Genomic DNA, 22,794 nt, shown 5'->3' with positions numbered 1-22,794 from the left:
TGAATAAGCCTAAAGGCCAATACCCATTGCACAGCTGCTCTCCTGGCTCCCCCATATCCTCTAAGAAACACGGATATACCTTAGAGACCACCTATTCTAGGAAGTTTCGGTACAATGAGAGGGAACACAGTCTATCACCTGAGTGCCAGCTTCTCCAGCACATGTACCATCAATTGTGCTCAGTTATGGGTCTGATCCTGTTCAGTGCTCAGCACCCCGAATTCCCATTCAGAGTCTACAATACAAAGGAGCTGAGCACCTTGCAGAATTGAGGCCTATATATAGCATTGTTCTTCCACTCTTGACTCCTCTCCACTGTGGATGGAGCTTAGACCACAAACTTATTTCATTTATTAACAAATGTCTACACTACAGACTTTATGGCAGCAGAGCTGTACTGATGCAGCTGCGCCGCTGCGAGAGCTCTCAGTTAGCCACGCTATGGCAACAGGAGAGAGTTCTCCCATCGACATAAATTAAACCACCCCCAACAACAAGCGGCAATAACAATGTTGGTGGGAGAAGCTCTCCTGCTGACAGTGCTGTGCACACTACCACTTATGCCGGCAAAACTTGTCGCTCAGGGGTGTGATTTTTTTCAGATCCCTGAGCAACATAAGTTTTACTGACTTAAGTAGTAGTGTAGACATGGCCTAAAGCTAGACATGAAACAAAAAATGCTTTATTCAGCTCCCTGCAGTTGTTCTTCAATGACAGCTGTCACACTCTCCCTAGTATTTTTTAGCCTATGTGGCTACCAGGGGTGGGGGGCAGGCAAAGCATCAGCATCTTCCCCTTTCCTCCCCTCCCCTCTCCCCCGGTCCTTGTGCTCCTGGACGCGCCACCCTGCACCACCTCTGGAGAGAGGTGGGGCACAATGGTGCAGGAGCAAGGTGAGTTCTTGACCCACCTTGGGAGGAGGGGATTTTGGCATCAGGCTCCAATTGTGGGATTTCAGGAGCCTAGCCATGCAACCCCAAGCTCCAACTGTGGGGAAGTGGATACTGACACCCCTGGCGCGGGCTGCAGGGCTTCAGCCTCCGGGCCCTGGTTCCAGCTTCATGACAGCAGGCAGTGGCCCCCAGTTCCAGACCCAAGCTCTGGTTGCACAGTGGCGGACGCTGGCCCCAGATGCAGACAACCCACAGCTGCAGGCTCCAACCGCGGGGCTTTGGATGCCAACCCTCGGCTTCATCCGCAGAGCTGCAGTCGGCCTCTGGCCCCTAGTTCTGGCCATATGGCCCCAGCCCCTGGCGCTGATCCCCGCTCCAGGTACAGGGCAGCAGGCACCAATCTACAGCTCTGTTCCCTGGCTCTGGCCACGGGTGCCGACCCCAGCCCTGGCCGTGCAGCAGCGAGCGCAAGCTCCAGTCACCAAGTGGGAGGCGCTGACTCCTGGCTCTAGCCACGCAGACCTGGTTTCTGGCCATGTGGCAGCAGGCACTGGCCCAGGGTGCTGACCCACAGCTCCAAGTGTGCGGACTCTGATCCCTGGCTTCGGCCATACAGTTCCAGTCCCCAGCTGTGCATCTGGCATGTAAATATCTTGTGATGTTGGCTATAACAGTGCAATGAAAACATTGTTCTCACTTTCAGTTTACACTGTAAACAAGAAGTAGGCAGCATTATATTCTGCAAATGTAAACAAACTTGTTTTTCTGAGTCATTGGCTGAACAAGAAGTAGGACTGAGTGGACTTGTAGGCTCTAAAGTTTTACGTTGTTTTGTTTTTGAGCGCAGTTTTTTTTTTACATAATTCTACATTTGTAAGGTCAACTTCCATAATAAAGAGATTGCACTACATGAACTGAAAAATACTCTTTTGTTTTACAATGCAAATATTTGTAATAAAAAATATAAAGTGAGTACTGTACATTTTGTATTCTGTGTTGTAATGGAAATCAATATATTTGAAAATGTAGAAAACATCCAAAATATTTAAATAAATGGTATTCTGTTATTGTTTAACAGCACAATTATTTTTTTTAATTGCTTGACAGCCCTAATACAAATATCACTCCCGAATGGGGAGGCAGCATTATTTTTATTATTGAGTCTGACAAAAAAAAAAAAACCCTACAAATATAAATTACAATGATTTGGATGTGTATCTGTGCATACTTAATTGTTTTTCCTAAAGTTAATTAAGTATTTTAGGAAAAAGTGTCAGTGCAGCCACCAGTGAGAGTTGGCGGCTGCACTCCGAGGCCGCCAAAAAATTGTTGTGAGAACCCTTGGGCCCACTATAAAAGTAAGAGTTTGAGAAGAGTTAAGTAGAGAGCAGAAAATATTCAACAGTACACCAAAATCCAATTTCTCAGAAGTAAGGTTTTTTTCCTTCATGACTGGATGTACTTATCCCTCTACAGGAGCTGATTCTGAATTCCTAGACCAGCAGTCTATGGACTCTGAAATACATTTGGAAAATTCCCTGAAGCAGTCCAATTTATTAGTTTCACTTTCTGAAGAGATGACCATTTGGAAACATTCCATGATGATATTTTTGCCATAGATACAGTATATAGTTTGTATACAATTGTTATAAGCCAATGTTTTTGCATTTGCCAAGTGAAACAATTAAGTGAAACTGTGACTTTTAATATCTACATTCTACAGTACCAATACTACAGAAGCAGTAACCTGCTCTGGGGGGCTCAAGGCAATTTGTTGGGATGATAGACCAAAGCACCACACCAATAACTTTGTTGCATCAGATTTGAAAGGCAGCAGGAACAAAAAATAAATATATCACTGTAACTTTCTATACCTTGGGGAGCATCCTCTAACCCCCATTTTCCTCATTTTTATATAATCATGATCTTACATATAAAGAATGCTTTGTAAGGTATCAGGGGAAAGGTTACGATCTGCTGAAAGGTTTCAGAGTAGCAGCTGTGTTAGTCTGTATCCGCAAAAAGAACAGGAGTACTTGTGGCACTTTAGAGACTAACAAATTTATTTCAATACATTTGTTAGTCTTTAAGGTGTCACAAGTACTCCTGATTTGCTGAAAGACATTTTTCTACCCATATATGTATATCATTCATGTAAATGAAGCTTTGAGAATTCTGTTGTAATAGTTGTCACTAAACATGCTGTATTTTGGGGAATCAGACAGACAGATATCAGCTCCCCAGAGGCAACAGCAAGGACAGTAACCAATGCCCAGGCAGGGTGTCAAACAACCATTGTCCAGCAATGGAGCTACAATTCGGTGACTCACCTGCAGGAGGCCGCACCAGGGGAATTGGTCAAGCTAGCCTAAAGACTCAGTAATGCCCACCAGACATGCCTGGACTTGTGTGTTCCCCAAGCACATGGGACTGAGGCTATAAAACAGAACACAACAGGCCCATGCTTCGCTTTTCTTCTGTCCGCACTATGCTGAAAGCAACAAGAACACTGAAGACTTGAGATTCCAATAGAGGAGACTGGCCAAGATTTAAGGGACAAATCTATATTAAGGAGCCCAATATCCAGTAGGGTGAGAAAAATTGATTATCTAGATACTGCCCAGTGTAACAGGGTTGAGAGTTTAGACTGTGTGCTTATATTTTATTTTGGTAACTAACTCTGACTTTTTGCCTATTACTTGTAATCTTTTATCAAACTTCTTTAACTGTTTACCTTTACCAGTGAGTTTGTACGAAGTGTGCGATAAAACTGCTCAGGTTTACAAAGGCTGGTGTATAACCTCTTTCCATAGATGAAGTGGCAAACCAATTACTAAATTTGCACTGCCCCCTGAGGTACAGTGCTGGGAGCTGCGGGGATTTGGCTAGTGCCTTTCCCTGCCTGATTCATGAGTGGTTCTGGGAGCATTCATACAATCTAGGTGAGTGTGGGGTGCCACATGCTGTTGTGCTGAGTGATAACAGCTTCTAGAGGGTTTGCTGCTCGTCACTAGTAAGGCATTGTGAGAGACAGCCCAGGCTGGAGAGTTTAGGGGGCACAGCAGTCCCCAGGGGACCCCATCACAATCACCTTAAAGGTTGGAAGAGATACTTGGAAAGACAGGCCTCAAATCTTAATGAGTTAAAGAGAGTTCACATCCTGTCCAACTGGCCAATTAGTGTTCTATGATTAACTGTTCCTACTTTGGTTCTGAGTTTTATTTGTTAGGCAATTTTAGCACTCATGAGTCACACTAAACCGAGTTAACCATAAAATGAACACTTGCTTTCTTCAATTATTTCTCTGCTGAAGTTTGTGTAACATTGCTGTATCTCATACTGAGGAGGTGATTGGGCCAAACTGCAACACACATGTCCAACAGTGTTTCGTGAGAAGTTGTGCACCTATTTTTATATTCTCAGATTCTTAGTATTTGGTTAGTTCTTTATGAGATAGTGTGCAACTATGTAGTATATCTTATTGCAGTAGGCTTTGTATCCTTTAGATATTCTGCCACATAGAGTTAGATATTAGAAAAAGTGAAAGTGTTTATTTGTTTTGCTCAGGCTTGCGATATAGAAGAGTTAAAATTTAGAAAGGCAGCTGTTTTTTATGCACTGTATCATCTAACCTTTTCCAGAGTAAATCTGGTCATGAAAGCCAGTGGCAGCCTCCCTGCAAGAGAAACAGTGTTGGCAAGATTGGGAAACTTGTGAAATGTCCCTAGTTTAGACAAGTCTTTACAGAGTAAGGCAGCTTGCCAGCAGAAATTCTGAATTAAGCCATCACTAAACTTTATATAAATTGCTTCCAAAATGCAATAGCCCTTAAATGTATTTCTAAACATGAATTGTAATTGCTTCTAATGAAAAAAGCAATGCATTTAACGGAATTACTCTAAGGATGAATTTGGACCATATATGAACCTTCACAATTCAACTCCCAATTTTCAAGTACCTAGATAATCCTTTATAAATATTTCTCTTAGGAGGACACTTTATCGCTATGCATTCAAGCTCTTTTTAGAGAATAAAAAAAATCTTACATTTGACACCTCAAATCCCAAAGGACACTTAGAAATTGACATTACACACACTGAAAAACTACTGAACCCAAAGCTGAGAAACAACCACCTCTGGAGTGAAACATGACATCAGTTATGACGGTGCATGACAACATTATGGGAAAGTGTCTTCACTTTCCAACTCAATTGCATTCTGAACATGCCATTTACAGAATTCACTTCTGTTCCCAAAAGAAGGGAAGTCTTGAGATTACATTAATTCAACACTGTTCCCCAAAAATTATCTACTGCAGCATTCCTGCTTCACTCACCTCCACTCCTGGAAAATAATAGTAATGACACAAACATCAAGAGCCTGCTGGATTTTTTTCTACCAAATTCCACAATTTCTACTCTTATTTTCACACCGAAGACCCAATCCTCCAAGATAGGTGCTCTTGAGGCACACTGAGAGCCCTCAATTCCTATCAACTAAAATGGGAGACGAGAATGCTCAGCACTGCATAGGATTTAGTTCTAAAAGCCAAGATCTCTCTCTCTTTTCCACCTTGCATCTGCGCACACACACAGAATATAAAGTTGGTTTGATAGCCACATCCTTTCCAGATAACATCAGATTCATCTCTTTCTTATAAAGGAAAATCCCTTCTAACTGATGTCTCTGAAGAAAGGAGGTTGTTTCTGTAGTGAAAAAGAATGTCCTAAAAATGTAATAGCAAATAAAACCAAACCACTATAAATGAAGTGGCGCAGTAGTACTAACAGTGACTATGAATACCAGCAAGTTCTTGCCAAGGGTGACCCAAACAGAGAGCAAAGGACTGCTTATGGTCCATTTAACCCCCACAAATTGTTAAGATTTATACTAGTCAGTTGCTAGTTATAGTGTTAATAACCAATTAGCTGCAACCAGGTTCATTTACCAGGGTTATTTCTGCCGAAAGTTGGCAGTTACAATAAGAAATTTTTGTTAAAGAGTGAAAATTTAGGGACCTCCTTTTTAGCCTAAGAGGAAAGTATCCCTCAAAAGCTGATGTGCAGTCATTGCACTACATACCAACAGTACTCACTGCAGCAGAAAGTTAGCGGCCGTACACACAGCTATGTTAATTATCAATAAATACATAAGGCTTGAGAAAGCTGAAATCTTAGTGTTTTTAAAGTACACTTTAGAAAGATTCAATTCTTGCAAGCCTTGATCATGCTCTCTTGTTGCTGTATACTAACAGTCACATTGCCAGTCACTCTTTGCAGGGATTATTTTTTAAGTTTTGTCTGTACTGTGCCTAGCACAGTGCCCTGCAATCCTGATTGGTGACTCTAGGTATTACTTCAGTAGTGAAAAAAATAAACAGTGAAGTATAAAGTTACCACCGCTTAGCACTTATATTGCACTTTACAACTTCAAAGTGTTTCACAAACACTAATCCACACATTAATCATATGAGCATAGCCCTAATATTACATATGTTGAAATAGACAGGAAATAAGCAGCTTCACAGTGCCACATAGAGAGTCATTGCTAAAGATGAAATTAAAATTCAGGAAATTCTGGTTCTGACCTATACTCAGATCACACTGTCTAAAAGATTGTCACTTTTTAAATTTTTAAATAGTGGGTTCCCATAAATTATGCCATTAAGAATGCACTGTAGCATTCCTACAGTAGTACTCAATGTCATGTACTTCAGGAGGGATATTTCTTTGCAAGCTTCAGAGTAAGTTTTAGAACTATGACCTCACTCATCATAAGTTAAGCTTGTTTTTTAAAAAAAAAGTGCTTTGAGAACATTGATTTCTCTTTTGCTCTGCAAGTGCGTTGATTTTCCCTCCCTTTTGTTCGATTTGGCTGACAGTTTTATGGACCAAAATGCATCTTACACACCATTTTAATGTGAAGTGAACAGTACAGACTTTATATATTTTGTGCCGTTGGAACCCACATTGCTCACTGAGCAGTAAAGCATGGAAGTTACACTTTGATACCTCTTTTGTACATTTTTACAATATTTGTCTCATATTTGTGAAAATAGAGTAACTTACGGATTAAGTTGTCAGTCATATGAAACTCAGTTTTAAAAGCACATCTTCGCTTGTGTTACTAAAATGAGATTAAAGATTTAAATTTAAAAAATGATATTTTCTTTTCACCTTTACTCAGTTTGGAAAAAGTGGACTAATGAGTTTCACGTTCAGGATCCTATTTATTAATACAATGTTGGTCTTCAGAAAGAGTCAGGAACATTATGTTTTTACTTAAAGCTTGTTTAGATTAAGATCTATTGTATTTTGTAAAAATCCTTGAAAACAAACAAAAGCCCATCACATCTAAATTAGGGGCCTAAAACTAGTCGAGTCCCTCTCTAACTTTACAACCATATTCCAGCAGCTCTGGAGGAAAAACAAAATAAACGGAAGAAACTGAAGTCCACCACCAGTCTAGCACAGAAACATGCTACTGCTCCAAACCACAACCAGGCAAATATTTAAAATCCATTAGACATCAAGTAGTATCCCTGTTTGCTATTCCACATAGCTACATTAGATGTATAGTGTCTAAACACTTCACTTCCTCATAACCCGTACAAGTCTGTAATTTTAACTTCTCTTATTAAACGCATGCTTGTAACAGAAGACACATGACAGGTAAAAGCCTCTGTATCGTATATAATTAATTTACGTTATCTTACTATGAAAATATGCACCTGAAAAGAAAACTACCTAGTGGTCATTTCCCTTTTCAGGTTTTAAACAATAAACTTGAAGGATAACAAGACAATCTACCTATTCTTCTGTAGTGTTAGAATTATTGTTAGCAGTGCTAACTGATACAGGAAGATCACGTATGACAAGAATTTCAGTTACATAGTAAGATTGATGTTTAGATGTGCGAGAAGGAATTTCTAATATGACCTCACATAATACTTTCCCCATGTTAAATTTTTCCTGCATTTACAGCACATTTTAGTAAGTTTACTTAACTGACTTCAGTAAGAACATGCTCATGTAAATAAGCTCCCAATCCTTTGGACTGCATTACTTTAAGTCTGGTTACTTATGTCTGGCTACCAGAAGGTGACAGTATTAATGTTCGCATCATAGCAGCATGTTACTATGGCAGAATGTAGTAAACAGAAGCAGTGCTGTGAAATGACAAGTGACTTGCAAGAGTGGAACACTACGGATTTGGAAAAGGAGTGTATGGAAGGGCACAGGGACTGAAAATCAAAAAAACAGGCTGCTATTCTTAGATCTGCCCCTGGTTTGCAGAGGAACATACCACCACCAAAAACTATCTGTAAAATATTAATAAAATCCTTGACTGGCAACAATTGAGAGGATCAATTCTTTGTAAAGCCCTTTGAAAACCTCAGATGCAAGGCACCGAAAAGGTGCAGAGAATATAACAATCAGAGCATCCAACCAAGAATACCGTCAGGTGCTAGCTTGTTTCCTTACACACTATTTTCCCCATGCTGTAAAATCAGCAGTCTACTAAACAATTGTTCATTTAAAGAATCAGATAAGGTAATTCAACAGTAGGAAGTCAATGAAGAAGCATAAAAGTGATGGATCAATAATTACTAAGTCAGTCGCTCTAGTTCTGTTATTTATTCATTGCAGTATTTTTCCTGTGGTGAAATCTGTGCACCAGCTTTAGGGCCATGGAACACTTCACTGTTCTGTCCAGTGAAATTAAGTCACTCAGCAAAAAAGTCAACTAAAAATTAGTAAACTGCCTTCTCCTCACCCTTTCATTTTAAAGTAAAACAAACCATAAAAGGTGTTTGAGGTGAGCTCCTTCAGTTTTACAAGCACTGAAGCCTAAGTTGTTTCAAGTCTCTCTTCTATTACTCCACTAATAATGGTGCTGGAAGAGACAGATCACATTCTCATCGTCCAACCAGAGTGGCAAGAAACCAATCACAGCAAAATAGAATTATTTTGCAAAACCTAAGCAAACTGGAATTAAGGAAAGAGGCAAACAGATGTGTTTCTGTAGCAGATCATTTTATAATGCATATTTAACACTTCAAATCGTAAAGATTATGGCTAGAACATCAACTGTAAGTGGATCCCTCAAAATATTCACAATTTACTGCCATCTTACACTGATTTACTTTACTTCAAAGAATGATTATATTGCAGTAACACTATAGGCCTTAACTAAGTCAGGGCTCCATTGTACTAGGTGCTATACAAGCAATAAATGATATTCCCTGCTTTTGGAGAGTTTACAAACTTTTATTCTTTGTCATTAGAAGCCAGCTGCTAACCAACTAATCCACATTCACCAGAAATCTACTGTATGTTGCAGTACAAAGCTATCTTTATAACTTGAAAATAGATCTTAGTTTTTCCAGTGATTTCAGAATCATACACCTTACATTCTGGATTACTAAAATGTTCACTATGGTAACCTCCCAGGCTACTGACAGCAACAAGCTCCCTGGAGGGAACTGACATAAGAGAAGTAGCAATGTAGGCCTTTTTTCTTCACTACAAAAACCACTAAAACATCTTACATTAGAATTCTACTGTCAAAGTGGGTAAAACTATCAGACATGAATGTTACTGTTTTTAATAATCTTTTATGATGACAACAAGTTTCTCCAAAGTACATGTAATCATTCCACTAAAGCCCACATGGGACCATTAAACAGCCATCACCCTGGCCTATTATGTAGTCTAAAGGAAGGCCTTGTGGGATATTAATAGCCCACCTTGTTAAAAACTCACAGTCACTGCCAGCTTGTTTTTCTTTTCCTTACCCTATTTCTACCCTAGACTCCTTCCCATACCCCAGACAAGAATTTTTTTTTGGGGGGGGGGGTAAGAGAGGAGGATAATAAGAGCTGCTGCTGTCTATGGAAAACTTTCAGAATCTTTCCCATTTAGGAACAACTGTGCTTCTGTCACATTTTCTCCTCGCCAGTTTACTTTTGTTGTCCCTCTATCTTATTCCCCTAAAGTGAAGTTTGAGTCCTATGGCATCATAATCTCCACAATAACCAACTGCTTGTGCCACAAATGGAGGATTTACCACTTCAGGGGTAGAATATGCTACCAAGGCAGATGAATTCCTAAAGAAACAAAGATCCTGTTTTCTTGAGCACATCTCGTTAGTGAAAGAAAAGGGGGTTGGGGAGACGCAGCAAAATATAAAATGGGAAGGCAGTAAGAACAGTATTGTTTTTAAACACAGTGCAAAGTCCTGAGGGAGCTGCCAGCAGTTCCTACATTCTGGGGGGAGGGGAGGCCTCATATAACTCTGCAATTGAAACAACATTTACCAAAACAACTGGAATCTGCAGATGCGGCTTCTGCCGCTCTCGCCACAGAATAAAAGCAATGACCTCCGTGTCAGTGATTTAAAGGCCAATTCACGGTGTGGGGCAGTGCCCACTGATCCCCGTGGAACTCGTCTCAGCCCGGGAGCGATGCACTAGCCGACTGTAAGACACATGAACAGCGCGGCCCCACGGCATATTGCACTGCTGTTCTTCAGGGGGTGGGGCGGGGTATCAAAATATCTCCGCATTTAAAGAGCCCCTTTCACACACCATTTTGTCGGGGGGGAAGGAGTGGGACAACTAGGACAGATCACGTTTTTAATTATCTAACTTAATTATTTGGAACGAGCAGAAGGGGGACAAACTACCTGAGTTCAGGCTGAACTAAAAACACACCGCCGCACAAAGTTAGAGTGTGCGGGGGGGGGGTAATTACCTCCAGCGGGACTGAGCCCCCCGCCAGCCTTCTCGCGCCCCCCAGTCTGCAGAGCAGAAATAGGGCCAGGGCTTTAGGTGAGAGTGGCCGGGCAGCAGCGGAGAGACCCAGCCCCCGCATGGAAGGCTCCCCGCGCGAGGCCGGGGCAGAGAACAAGCACAGCCCCAACCCCGAGGGGGAACTTTGGCAAGCGGCAGCCGCCCCCGCGGCGCGGTCTCCCTTCGCCAAGGGGCGCGCTGCCGGTCGCCTCCTCTGGAGCTTCAGCCGGCTCCCCAGTCCCCCTCCCCTGCGGCCGGCGCGCCCGTGCGCGCGGCGACTTTTGCGGGGAGTTGCGGGGCCGCCCGCTGCGCGCGGGGCTGGCGCATCCGCAGCGGCCCCTCTCCGGCCCGCGCATCTCTCCGGGAGCCGCGCTCGCCGCTCCCTCCTCCCTGCGCTGCGCCTGCCGCCCTGCCTGGCCGCCTCCCGCAGCAAAACTTCGGGAGGCGAGAAAAAGCCGGCGGGGCCCGCAAGCGGCCGGCAAAACGCGCCCAGCAGCTGCGGCCGGCCCCGCTCCGCGCGCGGGGGGGCTCGGCCGGCGCCCGCCTTACCTGCGGCGAGTTTTTCCAGCCCTGCGCCGCTAGCTGCCGGGGCTCGGGCTCTCCGGCGCTCCGCTCGCCGCCTCATTCCAATATGGCACGGCCACGCGGAGCGCATGCGCCCGCCACCTCCCCCCTTCTGCCTTCCCCTCCCTCCCGGCTTTTCGGGCGCTCAGACGCCCCTGCGCAGCGACTTGCTGAGCTTTGCGCGGGGTGGGGACGGGCACCGGCACCCACCTGCGCCGGCACCGGCCGCCTGGGCCAGGCAGCCTTACGCCTCGTCCAGCACAGGAGGACTTTCGGCAGCTGTTCGCTGTTGGGCATCCCCCGCCCTAGCACCCGTTCCCTGCGGCGTGAGCCCAGGCTTTGCCCCGCACCTGCCTCCTGGGGAGCAAGGCGCCGTAGACACGGGGGTAAAGGCAAAAAAAGGCTAAGGGGTGCCCCATTTTAACCCACTGAGATCCAGCTCTCAGCCACGCTCCGAGGGGTCAATTAACAGAGAGGGGTGGATGTGTGTGACACATGCCCCCCAGAGCCTTTCACCCGACCTCGTCTCTTCATTGCATGACTTTGTCCCCAGCAAGGAAACACGGTGCATTCCGTTCGATACCAAGACACACACAGATCTTCCCCCCCCCCTTCCCCCCCCGCCCACTCTTCCCTTTGATGTTCTACTGCCCGGGTTTGCTCCCTGACGCTTGGTTTCACTGAAAGAAGTCCGATCTGGTTTTTTTAAATAGAAAACAGAATGCAGAATTGTTCATAATGGTGGCACTCAAGAGCTGGCTCCAACATACACAAAATACACCCCACGGATTTATTTCCCGACATGGTTTCACGGGAAGGAGGCCCCGGTGCAGCAGCAATTGCTCCCGCGAGTAGATTACAGGGGCGGGCCCTAAATTGATCTACTCTTTTGAAAAGAGTAGGCAGAAAGAGAGCGTACGTTATTTTTAACCCCCGATAAAAGCACCGAAGCACCATATAAAACAGGAAGAAAAAGGAAGCGTATTGTGCAAGACCAAGATCCTCATGGCCAGATGCCTGTGCAATGAGGGAAGGGTGGAAAAGCAATCGACTTCCACAGCGCACAAGCGACTTAGGCAGGGAGACTAATGCAGGCAAGAAGTATTTGAACTCCTAGTGGAAAATAATCTTCAGAATTCCATTAGAAAAAAGTGGAAGCTAAATCCTAGATCCAGTTTTACTTTGGATTTCACCACGTTGCCCAAGAAAGAAGACATTGTCCATCTAAATCCCAGCTTCACTGACTTAACTGCATGCTCTTTAAGAATTGGTTTTAAATACTTTACACATCCATATTACTGAAAACACACGGCTTTTATTCTAGTATCTGCCCCGTTCGTTAGCACATTCCATTGAATGAATCGCACTAGTGCAGTGTTTGGAAATATCAAATCGCCTTAAATAATGTGCAGAATGGAAGCTACCCGTGTCAGTGTTTAGGAAACATTTTAACATTTACTAGGGAAATATGCATTTTATATATATTCATCCCATTATGGTTGACATCAGTTGATAGCATATTAAAATAAGTGTTCAGAGGTGAAAGACACACGGAACAGAATAAACTATTATCATCTGTCCCTGAAGCAGAGATGTGCCAAGAAATACACAGACCAAACAGTGCTGGAACTCCAGACAGGAAGAACAAATGTAAGCATGAACAGGATAATTAGGTATCCAAGGGGCAAAATGTATGGTGTTCTTTATTCTTTCAAAGGAGAGGTATGAGATATACAGTGAAATCAAATTATTCCAGATACATATTTTATATAAAATGGAATTTTCTTCCCCAAGGGGAATTTTGATAACCAACTAGCAAAGGCAATACCCTTTGGTTAAAAAAAATTTCCATAGACACCTTGACTAACACATGAAAATACTTAAAGAATCTGCTGCTGGAAAGAGTTGGAACATAGTTAACTAAATGCTTTCTTTCTTTTTTTGGATATGTAAAGATTATTTCACATTAAAAAACCCGAAGCACCAAGATTGAACAAGAGGACCTGTGTCTCACTGCCTCTGCCTCATCTTGGGAAAACTCACATTTAGCATAAGCAAAGCTAAGTGAAAGCTATCCCCAGGAGTGGCGAAGGTGTTAAGTGAGAAAAGGCCTACCTTATCTCACTTCAATTCAATTTCATGCTTATTACAAACACTTCTAGATATTGGGCTGCAGCATGCATAATTTTTCTTCCTGTAAAGCATAGAAATAAGTGACCGGAGAGTGAAATACTCTATCTGGCCACTAGAGGGTAGTCTCTCCATATCAATTTAGGACCTGTGAGCAAAACTTGAAGAGTCTGCAGTATAAAATCTTCATGAGCGGTTTTTGACCTGTGGTCAATTAAGACTTCAGTATTTGGTACTTTCAGTCTCTTACTGTTCTGGTTTAATTCTAATATCGGATAGCATGCACCTAAATATTAAATATCACATTTAAATTGTTTCTCCACAACTTCCTCAATAGAAAAAGCATCAGTAGCTCATTATGCTGGCTTTAACAACTGTTAAAAACAAGTGGCAATTCATACAGGCTCTCCTTGATGTATGGTATTTTTGTTCATGATTCTCTTCTTTGGCTGGCAAGCAGATGATACAACCTAACTAGCCTGAAGCCAGTTTAAAAGCATGCAGAAATTTAAAATGAAATAAGCATGCAATAAAATATTGATCATTCAAGTTTCCAAAGTATGTTTAATATTTTAAAAAATGAACCACTGAACCTATGCAAACAGTCCTCCTATTTTGCTAATGCAAGTGCTACCTTTGCTTCAATGACAATACTAAGTAGTAATCCTTTCTATGAAGTTAAACAATAAAGACATCTTCCAAAATAAAACACAATATTTTTAAGACCATGAACAACATTTAGGAGTAACACATGTTCAGCTAATGACTTTAAGTATCAGAGGGGTAGCTATGTTAGTCTGGATCTGTAAAACGCGACAAAGAGTCCTGTGGCACCTTATAGATTAACAGATGTATTGGAGCATAAGCTTACTTCGTCGGATGCATCCAACGAAGTGGGTATTCACCAACGAAAGCTTATGTTCCAATACATCTGTTAGTCTATAAGGTGCCACAGGACTCTTTGTTGCTAATTACTTTAAGTGACTAGAAAGTGCTCCTGATTTTGTCCTAACTCTCTGTATTTATCTTGGCAGGCCACATGAACATTAAATAACTAATGAGACACCCAACATATCCTTTTGTCCTTTCATCATAATAAATGAAGCAATTTCTTGGAGTCTGTCAACATGCCGTTCAGGCTGTGGAGTAACCGAAAGTCATTCAAAAATTCTCCAAACAAATGCCAGCACCTGTAGGCTATGCTTAGGCAAAACTTCCATTATAAAGGAATGGAAAAAATGTTTGAGCACTTACTACACTTTTGTTAATGTTCCTAAATATCAATGCATCTTAAATTTGTTTAAGTTACATATTATGGCACAAGTCTGAAATCCATAAATATCCAGAAGCCCCACTAACTTCAACAGAAGTTTTGGAAGCAGAGATAGTAAGCTCAAGCCTATATCAAATGATGCATCATGTTGAACATGGTATTAAGATTTAGGTTTCAATCATGCATGTAACTGTGTGCATAAGCGTAACTTCATGCAGTTGAGTACTCCTACTCAGTTCAGCAGGAGTATTCAACTGCACAAAAAGTTCAAGTGTCTGCAGGATCAGAAACATTGCCAGTGAAACCCTGGGTCAGTTACTTTCTTTTAGTTATGTATATCCAATTTAATATTTATTAAAATAATTAGTTTACAAGTTTAGTTACCTGGTTCAAGTGAGTGGAAGACTCATTTAATTAAGTACTGCAAGATTGGGCCTGGTAAAAGCAATTTTGTGCCATATCCTGCTCCTGCACATTCTGCAGTAGCATACATTTCTCCCACAATGCACCTTCAACATACTTCAGCACCGACAAAGGCCACATTTAGAGGCAAGTGCAATTCGTATGGTTTTCTTCATTGGCCTGGTCAGTGACACTGCCAGCAAAAATCCCAATAGGTGCCAGATGTGATGGTTACTTTTGCAATGTTGACATTAGGGGCCAATTCTTACCAAGACATGTCTCTTTTGCATCAGCAATTCAGTTCAGCCTTCACATATAAATCAATCTTAGTAGGAGAGCATTCATGCTGAAGCAGATAAAGCTATACCAATGGAGCAGGGGGAAGCAGAGACACTGTTCTGTTTACCCTTCCACAGTATCCTCAGAATCAGAATTGGATAGTGGAGGGCCTCAAGACTCATGTGGCCCCACCCCTCTCTCCACTCCAGCCACATTAGCTCAGTGACAAAAACAGCTAGAAAGAACCAGCCAGAACAATAAAGGAAATCACTTGCAGGCTCTGAAATAGGTGCTGGAACTAGGGGCTGCTGCACCCCTGGTTTGAAGTAGTTTCCATTATACACAGGGTTTACAGTTTGGTTCAATGGATCTCAGCACTCCCACTATACAAATTATTCCAGGACCCCTGAACTCTGATGATGTCAGCAGCATCCAAATTTTTTGTGTGTATTAACCGCTCAAGACATTCTCTCCCCTCTGACTACCTGCTTGCTACTACTCTGACAGTCAGAAAATCATAGGAATGTAGGACTGGAAGGGACCTGAAGAGGTCATCTAGCCTGGCCCCCTGCATTCAGGCAGGACCAAGTATAGACCATCCTTGACAGGTGTTTCTCCAACCTGTTCTTCAAAACCTCCAATGACAGGGATTCCACAACCTCCCTTGGAAGCCTATGCCAGTGCTTAACTATTTCTGTAGTTAGAAAGTTTTTTTTCCTAATATCTACCCTAAATGTCCTTTGCTGCAGATTATGCTGGTTACTTCTAGTCATACCTTAAGTGGATGTATAGAACCATTGATCAACCATCCTCTTTATAACAGCCCTTAACATATTTGAAGACTTCTATGTCCCCTCCTCAGTCTTTTCAAGTCAGGTTTTCTAATCCTTTATCGTTTTTGTGGCTCTCCTCTGGACTTTCTCCAGTTTGTCTATATCTTTCTTAAAAGTGTGGCATCCAAAACCAGACACATTACTCTAGCTGAGGTCTCACCAGTGCTGAGTAGAGTAAGATATCAGCCTGTTTTGCAACTGTATGCCATTGTTGACTCATTCAATTTGTGATCCACTATAACCCCTGGATCATTTTCAGAAGCCCTTCTGCCTATCCTTCACTTCATCCTCACTCCACCTTCCCTCTGTGTTCCCCTTCTTCTTTTCCCTCTTACTTTAATATCCACTGTACCTTACATTTCTCTTTTCACCTAATTCTCTCCCCCATTCAAAATATTTTAATATTTTTTTTTAATGGAACTATCATGACATTTGCTAACACTCCCCTCACCCCATAACATTTTCCACTCTACTTGTATGATATATCCTTCTCTCACCCCAAGCCCTTTGTTTGGTCTATTTAGACCAAGCTGCTCTGAGCAATGTCTTCCTTATTCTGTTCGTACAGTGCCTAACATAATGGGTCCCAGGCTTGGTTGAGGTCCTTAGGTACTACTGTAATACAAATAACTGAGAGCAGACATCCTTATAGGAATTTTTCCTGAACAAAGACAACAAAATTAGGTCCCTACGTATGAAGGGAATAAAGGGACTGATACAATGTTTTGTGATAAAATTAATTAACACTAATGTCAAAACACTTGCATAAGTGTTTGCAAGATTAGGGCCTAAATGAGTCCTTCACTATCTGAAGCCTAGTATATTTTTCAGAGTTATACAGCAGGTTGGGGGGGCTAAGTGTCTATAATCACACACATACACACATGATTAAAAAAGGAATTGCAATTAATTGCGAGATTTAAAAACTAATTGTGATTAATTGCAGTTTTAATCACACTGTTAAACAATACCAATTTAAATTTATTACAAATATTTATGCATGTTTTTCTACATTTTCAAATGTATTGATTTCAATTACAACACAGAATACAATGTGCACAGTGCTTACTTTATATTATTTTTTATTACAAGTATTTTGCACTGTAAAAAAGAAACAAAAGGTAGTACAATCTACAAATTGAAGCATGAAGGAGGATACAAATGTTTAGCTTATCCGGCAGGTAAATACCTTGCAACTCTGGCTACAACAGTGCTATGTGAATGTTTGTTCTCACTTTCAAGTGACATAAATTAGAAGCAGGCAGCACTATTGTCCATAAATGTAAACAAACTTGTTTGTTTAAGCGATTGGCTGAACAAGAAGTAGGACTGAGTGGACTTGTAGGCTCTAAAATTTTACATTGTTTTGTTTGAGTGCAGTTATGTAAAAAAAATATAATTCTACATTTGTAAGTTGGACTTTAACAATAAAGATATTGCAGTACATTACTTGTGTGAGGTGAATTGCAAAATACAATCTATCTTTTTTACAGTGCAAATATTTAATAAAAATAATAAAGTGAGCACTGTATATGTATTCTGTGTCGTAACTGAAATCAATATATTTAAAAATATAGAAAAACATGCAAAATATTTGTAATGAATTTAATTTGGTATTCTATTATTGTTTAACAGTGTGATTAAAATGGCGATTAATTTTTTTATCTAGTTAATTATTTTGAGTAAATCACTTGAGTTAACTGTCATTGACAGCCCTAATATTTTTTTCTTCCTTAAGGGGGAGAATTAATAAAAAATTGTTTTCTGCACCAAACATATAATTTACCAACAAAACAAGGACTCTCCTTTTAATGTTACCTTTCTGGAATTTTACATTGCTTTAATTTTTTTTTAATGTGTTTAATTTTGTATTTGCAGCCCTTGAAACTGAAGTCCTCTACTTATCTGTTGAGGAGGGAATGAGCAAGCAGACAACTTAGTATGTTAGCCCATTGTGAGCTGCAATAACCTTTCAGCAGAAATCTGCACCTCAGTGTGGATAAATGGAAGTGTTGCTACATATGCCTAAGTATATAACCAAAAATGGTGGAGAGATGGTGAGAGTTTAATCTCAAAGTACAAGCACATTCAGAAAACCTGGCTGTACCCTTGCACACACCATGCCCCCTTATTACGGATTCTGCTGAATGAGAGGTAGTGCAAGTGCAGCAATCTGCATCTTCCCCAACACAGCAGCCGCAGCTTTATGATATCTTCAGAGGGGTTTTTTATTCATGCCCACTGCTGGTTACTTCAAGCATTTTTCTCATGGCTGGATATTTGTATATGAACTGATTTATGCAGCTCCTTCTTGTAGTTAAATATTTGAAGATTGTAGTATACACATTGCATTGCTAAAAGTTCACAGGAGGGGTGGAAATTGCCCCTTCTGATGGGGGAAAAAATCCATGGGGTACAGCTTGAGAGGGGCAGGGGAGGAAAACAGACTCTCCTTGCAGTTTTCCCAGGTCTTTTAATGAAAGGGATGGTTGGCTCCTGCAATGCCATTGTATACGCAGGTGTTTGCAGCCAGACTGCAGATCTGAGTTACTGGCAAAAGGCTATCCACAGAGATGCCCTGTTCCTCCATACTAGATCTGCCCCCTTTTATTCCTCCCTGACAGCCAGTGTCCAATAGAGCCATGCTACCTGGCCTTTTCCCATCTGCTGCTTCTCCCGGGAAACTGCCTTAAAAGATTGCTCCTGAGTCTGGAAGGGGACTCCATGTTTCTACCTCACCTTGCTCTTGCTCTACATTGCTGTAGAGGCAGCTGATTTTCAACTCCCCATCTGTGAGGCAGGGAGAAAATGTGCAGTCAGAGAGGGGACAGTCTCTTAATTATGACCTAATTAAACTGCCAGCTAGGGCACAATTACGAAGGTGGTGTTTGATGTGAGAACCTGTCCTCGAGTATTTGTTTAAATACTTTGCTTTTGTTAGTTTGTTGTTCTGAACAACATTAAAATGTATTTAGTGATGTTTACATCACGGTGATATATAGCTGCTGCACAGCTCCTAGAAACATTCTTTTATAGTTTATTTAATTTCATGCCTGCATATTGAGATGCAACAGGAGGTTTGGTTTTAGTTAGATGAACAAGATATTTTTTTGGAATATGGACTTCTACATTTAAAATAACGCCAGGAAGAAGGAGGATTACATCTTTCAAGTACTGTAGCAGTCAGTCATCATGTGTTCAGCAGCTATGGCTTGCTGCTAGTTATCTAATGAGCGTGTGGCCTGGCACAAAATGGTTCCTGCCTACACTGGAGATGTAGGAACGTTGTTAGTCATCACAGCACGTACCGAGTGTGAGCAGCGGAGTACACTCGGTGCTTATGCTGCAGAATAAGCTGTTCTGAAGCATGAGCAACTGGCACAGCATAGTATTGTCTTCACTGGAGATATTATTTAACCCTTTTATAGCCACCCAAGCATCGTGGCTGATTCTCTGGTGCTTTTAAAAACAGAAGAAATTGATGTATAGGAATAAGTATATCTGTAACCTCACTTATTTAATATAATACTTTAATTTGCTATTTGTTTATATATTCAGATACTTTGATTTCTGGAGTAGATTTGTTCCATATTTATCAGAAGATTGGGTCTTTTAGGTGGCTGGGCAGATTTATGTTTTTTACTATTTTGTCAAGTCATATTTCTCATTGTTTCATCAATTTTTGCCTACTTGCTTTATTTTGAAACAAATAGATTAAATTGGGTAGAATTTTCCTGTATAGTGATGTTAAAAACAATGTAGAGAGAGCCCAGTTTTAACTCCTTCAGTTTCTCATGAGCTGTTCAAATCAATAGATAATAAATGTCACAACAGAAAATATAGGGAAAAGAAACACATTTCAGTACATACATCAGTCTAAATATATTGTCAGAGCTTCAGCTGAACCAGACCACTTCCAGGCACAAAAGGTGAAGTTCTCAACCATCACAAAGACCTAGTAAATGGTCTTTGCACAGGGCAACTACATGAGAATAGAAGAGACATGAAACGAAGTGTTACCATCCAGTGGCTGGGTACAGAGTAGGTAAACATTCAGACTCTGCCTGCTGCTTCAGCGCCCTCATGGCTCATATGCTCCTGCACAGACAGCCACTTCATTACATAAGCCACCATACTGAAACTTACATCAACTTCAGTGGAAATAGGATTGGGCCCACTAAGCCCAGAATAAAAAAATTCCATACAAGGTTTACAATTAGTCTCAATACAATGAGTAGTTAAAATACATAATATATGCTCTGGACAAGCCCCTTTTAAAACTAGAATATTGCAGCCATGTAAAAAAGCAGAGTAATGTCTATGTTTACTATAAAGTACCAATTTGCATGTGTATAATGCCCTTCTGAAAATTTATAAGCACTTTGCAAATATCGGTAGGTTAAGCCTAACATCCCTGTAAGGTAGCTATTAACCCCCCAACCCCGACCCCCAAACTAATACACCTTATATTTAGGTAAGGCCACCACATTCTTATTATGATTAAACACAAGAGGACATTGAAGATCCCATATTCTACTACAGTTCTGCCAACAGCTTTTAGTAGATGTTAAAGAGACATCAAGGGATCGTCATTTACTAGTGTGATGCTCTGATATTCTAGTAAGGGCAAGGCAGCATGCACTATCTAGACAGATTTAAGACCCAAAGTAATGTGCAAAACACTTAACATATTATGAAATCTAGTAATAGACGTGTCCACAAATTTTAAAAAGTTTTAGTTTAATTTAAATATAAAGAGGTATTTTTAAATTTAAATGTTCTTTTGCAATTTTGGAAACCAAGAACGGCATTGTGCTAGTGCACAAGAAAAGAATAGGTGTGCAGATTATAAACAGAGTTAAATTGACCTGTCTAGTTTCATTACCAAGCTGAATGAATGCACAAAGTAAACCACAACCACGAGAAGTTAATAAGATATATTCCAAAATTTCATTAACAGATGAGGAAGTATGATTATCTTATTTAGGATAGGAACAACCATACAGAAGCTCTGAGCATGATAACAATAATTAAACCTCCACTAATGACAACTACTCAGCAGCATTAAATACAAATATGCCAATAAATTAACTGCCAGTCAGAAACATCAAATTATCAAATGGAAAATTTAACTCTACCAGCTAATAAGTCAACATATTCCAAAAGCCTCCTACTTTATCCAGGAACATACTCTCATCCTTCTTCCCAAAATAACCTATCAAATAAGTTATCTTGGCTGCATCTTTTAATTTCCCTATTTGCACCACCCTCGATAACCATGTGACCCTAAATAACAACCGGTCCTTCTTCCACTGATGAAAACTGATTCCATTCCAAACAATACATGCAGAAATGTGTCTTTCTGAGCCAAAGTAATGGACATTCAAGTACAACCTTTGATATGCAGAATCTTGGAAACAAATCAAGATTAACTTAAAATAACCAATTTATACCATTAACTTTTAATATCTATGAACCTTGTTACAAACCCATAATATACCATTATGGAGTGGCCAAGCCTGTTTAATTTCTCTTTTTGGCTTGTGAATTTATAAATTATCAAGCATCAGGAATCTGGTTAGTGGGTTTCATTTTTCTATTTGTGCGTGTTTGTGGGGGTGGGGGCAGGCCCTAGCATTTCTTAAATAGAATCTTCTGAATTTTTGCAGTTTCCACTTTAAGTAATTTTGTGTGTCTTGTGAGAAGGCTGTAGGTCTTTCAGTACTGGCATATGTACCCCTTATACTGTATTGCCCCCCGTTTGTGAATGCAACCAACACCAACATTAGTGAGTTTTGCAGGAGTGAAGTTTAAATGGCAGATATGGTCCTATATTTATTTTATGTGCATGAAAAAAACAAAGGATCATACTTTTTAAAGTACTATCAGGACCAAAATTACTAAGTGTAACCCTTCTGCCCGTCTGAGTTGGCAGCAACAAGGGCCAGATTCAGCATCTAGGAGTTCTGTTTCAATAACAGAAGGCAAAACCAGCTTGAGTCCCCACCCAGTGACCTGGGACAATTACATACCACCCCCTGGGCACCTCTAAGAGGCAATACTTCCCCTCTCGCAAGCAGGGGGACTGAGTGTAGCAAAATCCTTTTAATAAAAGAATAAAACAATGTGGCATTATGTTGAGGAAACATCACAAACAGGATTCATAACACAAATCATGAGCAAAGACCCACCTCCAAGTAAGTTTGGCAGTGTCCTTTTCCCCTCAGGGTCTTAAGTCCAGCAACCCAAAAATCCCTCAAAGTCCCAAGAGTCCAACAACCCAAAAGTCTCTGTCCCTGGTCAGTGCAGCCCCCGAGTTCAAAAGTTTATCTGCAGAGTTTAACCTCCCAGCCTGGGTGGAAATGGAGGCAGAGGGGGACAAGAATATTAAGGGGCACTTTACATGGTCTGAGGCCGACTGCCACCCCCCTCTCCGTGGGGTTCCAGCCATCCTACGAGCTGCTCCGCTCTGCTCTGCTGCACTCCACCAGCCATCCCATAAGCCACTCTACCAGCCGCTCCAGTTCACTAGCCATCCCATAAACTGCTCTCCTAGCTGCTCCACCAGCCATCCCACAAACTGCTCTGCTCCACCAGCCACTGAGCAATATATCTTCAGGCCCCCAA

General features: G+C 41.2%; 1 protein-coding gene across 4 annotated transcripts in view; it reads right to left on the bottom strand.

Annotated features, from left to right (window-relative positions):
• Positions 1-11,316, bottom strand: part of SFMBT1 (Scm like with four mbt domains 1) — a 135,302-nt gene extending 123,986 nt beyond the window's left edge. For 2 of the 4 annotated variants that reach the window (XR_007774994.1, XM_050957753.1), the window contains exon 1: positions 11,236-11,305. The gene's annotated coding sequence lies outside the window, so the exon portion shown is untranslated. Of the gene's footprint in view, positions 1-7,904; positions 7,947-11,235 lie in introns of those variants that run through there. The other 2 variants (XM_050957754.1, XM_050957756.1) reach the window with 2 other exon arrangements.
• Between the last annotated feature and the right edge of the window lie 11,478 nt (positions 11,317-22,794).

The sequence above is a fragment of the Gopherus flavomarginatus genome, chromosome 6, assembly GCF_025201925.1.
Source record: "Gopherus flavomarginatus isolate rGopFla2 chromosome 6, rGopFla2.mat.asm, whole genome shotgun sequence".
NCBI lineage: Eukaryota > Metazoa > Chordata > Testudines > Testudinidae > Gopherus > Gopherus flavomarginatus.
This window is presented reverse-complemented; position numbering and strand designations above follow the sequence as displayed.